The sequence below is a fragment of the Lycium barbarum genome, chromosome 4 (genome assembly GCF_019175385.1).
Source record: "Lycium barbarum isolate Lr01 chromosome 4, ASM1917538v2, whole genome shotgun sequence".
NCBI classification, from domain to species: domain Eukaryota; kingdom Viridiplantae; phylum Streptophyta; class Magnoliopsida; order Solanales; family Solanaceae; genus Lycium; species Lycium barbarum.
Window position 1 is genome coordinate 128,810,854 of NC_083340.1, and position 7,130 is coordinate 128,817,983.

The following is a 7,130-nucleotide window of genomic DNA, read 5'->3' on the forward strand; positions in this document are numbered from 1 at the left end:
CTCCAATTTCTCCAACAAATTTACTTCCACCGCTTCACATAACTTCGAAACTTTAGGATATACACTTAACATTATCAAATATCCTTCCTAACCTTATGAGGGCTTCATTTCCACTTTAGGCTTGCGTTGGTTCACTTATAAGGCAAACATCACAAAATTTCCAAGATGTAACAAGTGGTATGATGAAATCTCCTGCCTTTGCTTCAGCGGGGAATGGGTCGCTGGGGCGTAACCGCTATAGCGCTGGAGCGGTCTTAGTGGGTCCAAGGCCCAAAATTTGATATTATAATTCCTATTTGCACAACGAGTCCAGTCAGGCTAGATATTCACCGGGGATACGTGATGAACCAAACCGGTCCAGGATGACAGGTTGCAAATCTTTCGGGATTTAAGGTGAGGAATAAAGGGGTCATTAAATCAGATACCAATTAAACAACCGTTCGTCCTCGAACGTCAAGGGGCGAACCAAGGAGCACGGAAAACTAAGCACATGAATGAACTTAGTAGCGTTGCATTTGGAATAACTCTATCTCGCAGAAGTCCGTGCCAGCTATATAATAGGTAGTCTTTATTTAAAAAAAATAAGCTCGAGTAAACAAACAACGCGAAAGGGGTAACACTCAACTTAACAAATTGCAAAAATTTACATCATCACTCTCGTCTAGACTTATCAGTAAAGATCATCATGCACGAATTTAATTCTAGCATCATACAATTAATGATGGCTCGGCTAATGTTTTCACGAAAAATTTGATAGGTAATACTCGATGAATCAGATTTTGTAAAAAAAATTAAGCGTGTTTACCAATCGTAGATCTATTAGGGACACCTGGGTAAGGGCATTAAACTCGGATCGCAATTAAATGAATCGAATTACTAGGAGCAACAATTTCACAAGAACCTGCTTCAACATCCTGAAGTAGTGTTGCAGCGGCACCGCAGGAGTGGTCGTCGAGATTTCAGAAAAATAAAAGGCCTTACACCCTTCCAGTTCCCCACTTCCTCAAATGTACTCCCCCAATCTCGACTGCCTCTCCGTTTCCTATCACTCCACAACTTTCCATCTCCCTCTTAAACACAAAAAAAAAAGTCTCCTTACCATCCCCACACTTCATTCTACACCTAAACCTGTCACGACCTAATTTGCCTAAGCCGTGCAAGCACTTACTTTCCCACCTCGGTAAGCGAACCCTCAACCCAACAATGAATAAATACATAAAATAATGAAATTAACCAAAGGAATAGAATAAATACGTAAGTCTCACGATATATATATATATATATAAGTAGTAGAATAGTGCGGAATGATAATAACACCCCCAAGGCCTAGTCTGAATAATACATGAGCATCTAAATAGGGGAATAATACAAGTATAGAACACTAAAACATAAGTGCCTATGTCTCTGAACAGAATAGGACATAAAGATAGAGAAGTCTTCAAGGTAGCGAACGACCATGCTCACCCTGGAGACTCGAAGAGAAAGCTGAAGCGACCGTCAGCCACGCATCACAGAAGTGGATCCAACCTGATACTCTGCATTCATAAAAGAATGCAGCAAGTGCAGGTCATTACAAAACAACAGTACTGGTAGGCATCATCGGCCACTAAGCATAGCTAACATAACTCAGACAATAAAGTAGATAAGCAGATAAGCCAACAAGTATAAGTCAATGTAATCAAATCCAAGTATCCGTCATCGCCTATGTAAAGCACCTAATCCCAAATATGCCAAGTCAGAATATATCCAATCCAAATCCAATCATCACAAGTACAACACCAAACATCTCAAAATCAAGTCATAATGCAATGCAATGAAGTAGTGTATGAATGCAATGCAATGTCATGCAAATGTTGTGTACACATGTACTCTGGACGGAAATATCAACATCTCGGTAGCACAACCCAGTGTGACTCGCGAAGTCTAAGTGCCACCCGTCCCGGATCTTTGCCCAACAGACAGACGGGACCCCAGATCTTTATCCACGGGAGTTCTCACCGGCACTACCCTGGGGGACCCGCGGAGTCCATGCACTATCGACGATTTCAGAACTAACATCGAATATTGGCCATGCAATCAACGATTCAGGAATAAACATCGGATATCGGCCATCTCACGTCACTTAAGTTAAAGAGTTTTATCAAGTATCAATTTCACTTAATCAATGATTCCGGAATGAACATCCGATATCGGCCATCTCATGTCACTCAGGTAAAAGAGTTATATCAAGTTTCAATTTCACTCAATCAACAATTCCGGGATGAACCTCGGATATCGGGCATGCAATAGTGTATTATGAAAATGAGAGTGCGTGAACTGCATGGATCAACATCGATAATCATGCTCAATATCATGATCGAATTCTAGATTAGAAATTATGAAGAATGATGCTAATATTTATACTATTTAAATTAGGTAAATTCTAACCCTAGAAATTGAGGAAACGGACCCACAAGGGCAAAACGGAAAATTCGAAAGCAAAATATCAAATTAAGCACTAGGTGATCATAACCCAACCACTAATTGCTGATTTAATATCAAGGATTAGCCTAATTTCTGAACTCAAGCAAAACCCCCAATTTGGGTATAAACCCTAACTCTTTGATTCTGAAATTCAACACTACAAATGGAAGATATATGATTAATAAGCTTAGATTCATCAAAATCTAACCTAAACCCCATCAATTTTATCATTAATAAGCCTAGGAAAAATGTTCATCAAAACCCTCTTTCAACTTCCATCACTAAGGGATTATAAAAGTGAAGGGGGAATCTAAGATGATAACGATTAAAGCAAGAGTAAAGGATCAAGCAAGATTTACCTACAAAAATATCTCCAAAATATCTCCAAGAACTGTTCCCCAAAGCTCTAATTTCGAAATGGGAAATAATGAGGGTCTAAAGGCTTTTAACACTTCATTAATTTTTACAAACTGCCCGTCACCCGCTTTAGCCGCACTGGGACCGCCCCAGCGGTGCCGCTTCAGCGGTAAGGACAAAAGTCACCTGACAGCTCCAGCGGCAGGGCTACCGCTCCAGCGGTGCCACTGTCGCGGTGCTGGTGCCGCCAAAGCGGGCACCAGACACCAAAAAACTCCCCCAAGTTTTGCCAATTGATCCGATTTTTCGTCTAGTTTTCGAGGCCATATGCTCACGTACCATACACATAAACACACATAAAAATGCGCTACGAACGTGCCCGTGGCCTCAGAATTCCCAACGGAGGTCTCGTTGACCAAGTCAACCCCTGATGCCTAAATTCTAATTTCCCAATCCAAGTCTCAAAATACATCCAAGTGCATTGCGAATCGAACGAAATACACACACGAGTTCTAAACGAACATCTGGACCTCTTGAAATTGATAAAATTTCGAGAAAGGTCCGTTAAGTCAACTTTGGGTCAACCATTTTTCACTTTAAGCCTATTTTTCACAAAAGTTCCCGAATCTGGTCTAGATACCTCGAGAAGCGTGCCAACGGTCCCCTCAGGTCAAAATGAGCTAATCAATGCTCAGGAAAAGGCAAAAATACTGAAAAGACTAAAACGACTAAACGGGTCGTTACAAAACCCAACTTACCACCAGTACAATTTGCTCTCCAAGGAAGGAAAAAGGACTCTCAAAGGGCCATTCATAATCAACACCAGCCTCACACGGATCTTCAATCTTACGGTAACAAATCACTCTGCTCTTCTCATAATTGGATAATAGAACTTAATTTTTAAGTTTTCATGCTTCAATAAACGGATTTGTAATTCAAAAGTTGGGACTTTTGAGTTTTGGTTGATGAACCTCATAGGTGCTGATAAACTGAAATATACAACTTGTCTAGCGTTAGAATAATCCTTATATCAAATATTGCGTAGTTAGTGCACAGTTTTAGGTTGGGAAACTTGAACGTAGTAAAGAATTTTTTCTTTGAAAGAGGGTGTTGGCTTTCATCGAATTTGGGGTTGTTTGTTGCTAGAAATTATTTTCCAAAGGTTGTAAACACCTAGCATGCTTGATATCTGCTCGATCCATACATAAAAACAAGTTTTTGAGGCCTTTGGGTTCTGGGAAAAATCGGGGTCTGTTGGAGAAGACGACCCCGCTTCAGCGGTCGAGGGAGAAATGGCAGGGTCGCGGGAGCGGTCGTCCTGCTACTATAGCGGCTCGGCTCCAGCGATCTAAGTGACCGCTACAGCGATAACTGCACCTGAAACTGCAACTTGAATACATCTGATTCCGCTGAGATTTTAGGGCGTAGAATGCAAGCTTTTAATTTCTGAAATCTGATAATACGAATCCTTATTTTTTTTACTGTTCCTCGCAGGTACAGTGGCCGAAAATCAAGAAGTCGCGCGACAAGAACAACAAGAGGAGCAAGTGCCTGATAACATCCAAATCCACTCCTCAAATAGAAAGTGTACACGGTCATCACAATATAATTTACCCAACTATGAGTCGGGGTCGAATCCACGGGGAACAATATAAAGGCGATTTAAACAAGTAAGGAATTTTCACCAACTAAGCTAAGCCAAACACTTTTTCAATATTTGATTTTTGGTTTAACAATTAACAAAGATAAAACTAACTAGAAATCGGGTAAAATGATCAATGGCCACAAGTATGGATACAAAGAAAATTACGCTGAAGTAACGATCCAATGTATTTCACGATTTTACAACTAAGAGTGAGTTTATGCTAATTAGATCATGATCTTGAAAATCTCATCAAAAGTCACTTGACCAAATCAATGAATTTCACTCTAAGCTTTCTCAAGCCGTTATCTGTGATATTAAACACAATCAATATAATCTCAAGTAACTTTCCTATCTCTAGCTCAAGTTATTAGACGGGTTTTAAAGCCCCAAATTCTTGCTAGTTATTCTTTCCCAACCTCAATCTTCCTCTCTCGAGCTCAAATCAAAGTAAATGGGTGGGTCTTAGGGTTAGTTAATCCCTTAAGAAACATTAAAGAGCAAGATTAATTAAAACAACAAATGCCCACTTCAATAGAAATAAAAATCATTCAACACATAGCATAACAAGAGATTTCATCCAACTTTGCAAATTAATATTTTCTTAAACAAGATTAAAGTGATGGAATAAAATTCTACACACTTAGATATACGATATAAAGCAAGAAATTGAAGAAAGGGTTAAGAAATTTATCATTAAAGTGCTCCAATTTTCTCATCCAATGGTGTGGTTGATGAACCCTAGCTCTCCAAGACTTGTATGAAATGGCCAAAGATGAAAAATAATGTATTCAAGTCTTGATTTTGTAGTACCAAAATTTTCTCACTCAAAATTAGACCAAAACAGCCCTTGATTTTCGAGTTTTGCAAATCTGTCCCTTTTTGCATTTTTAGGCACTTTTTCAGTTTTCTTCAATTTGGTCTCTTTTTGACTTGCTTTTCACTTGGTTTCTTCCAAAGCTCTTCTCAATCATATGAAACTATAAAATGGAAGTAGACAACATTAAATGCACTATTTTCTCAATCAAAACATAGCAACAATATAAGATTAAAGAAGAAACATGTTGGTAAAATACCAACTTACCAAACCCCCAAACTTAAACTATTGCTTGTCCTCGAGCAAATCAAATCATACAATTTCCTTCAAAGGACTCCATTCAAAAGTTCACCAACATCATACCAAGTCAAAAAGTCTACTTTAAGCACAAACACATGACTTTGATTAGTACCACCAATTACTCGAAAACATATGAATCACCAACTTCTTTTTCATTTCAAGTGCTCAAACACCAAGTTAATCAAAGTAGCAATCAAGTCATGACACTAAAGATTCAAATTTACCTCATTATCACAAAACAACTTTCTTTTGTTCATTCCTCTCAATTGGAAAATGGAACAAATTTACAACTTAAATTCTCATGTGCCCTCACACTCAAGAGAGAATCTCAGACTTAGAAAATGTAATTCAAACCACAAATGGAATATCAAATAGAAAGAATTAACTCTCTCTCTCACAGAGATGTTTAAATGCACACAAGTAGTACCATAAGCTTGCCTTCATATATTTCTCTACTAATGTAGACACACTTGGTTCAAAATCAATTAGGACTTAAAGGGTTGTAATATAGGCTTTTGGTTAAGGTAGGGCACAATTTGGGTAAAAGTGACTCAAAATATCCCTAAGCACTACAATTTTCAACATTAAAAGCACACTTCCTTTGAAACTTTTCTACCATTTCTTCATTTTTCATTTCACCAACTAGTCTTCCCTTTATTTACAACTCTTATTATTCCTTCCTTTTTTTTTCAAAATAACAAGGAAGTTTCCAAATTTTTTTAAAAAAAATCTACTACTTCATTTTTTCCCCTTTCACCTTTTCACCTGTAAAGTAACTCCCACATAACAACCTTTTCCAATCATCACCCCCAAACTTAGGCTTTTAGCCTATATTTGCACTTTCAACGCACTTAAGGAGGTAGGGTACCAAAACATGGATCAATGAAGAACGGGATAAAGCTTGTAACATGGTTGTCAAAGAAAATATTAAAGGCTCAAAAGGGATTGACTAGGGAAAATATGCAGGGGTAGGATATTTAAGGCACAAAAGCAGTCCAAGGAAGGTCTAACACCATTTTTCAAACGAAGTGTAGTATAGGATTTCGCCTTGAAACTCATTGTGGGAAAGTTCTAGACCACAAATAATGCAAAAGAACTCACAAATAAACCTCAACACACATGGCACATGAAAACTAAAGTAGAATATGTATCCAAGAACCAATTGAAACAAAAAAAACTCAAAAAGTCACTTATAGCCTAAAGAGATTCATTCATGAAAGTAAGAGCCAAAAATAGAGTCTAAAGGTCACAACAAGAATCCTTACTTCAATCGTTTTTCTTTTTCAAAAATCAAGAATTCATACGCCGAGATTTAAATAAGTTGGTACCAAGCAAGTCAAAAATTAGCCAAGGGGCCAAAAATCACATCCCAACACCATTTTCACTCCTAAACTACCTAACTAAGAACGAAAATAAGATAATAAAAGTGACTAATACACAACATGCCAAAAGAACGAAATTTTCAAAAATTTGAGTATGTTCCATTTGTAACCACTTCTATCCATAGCCACACCGATAGTACAAAAAAAATCCTGTCAAGGGCACACAATA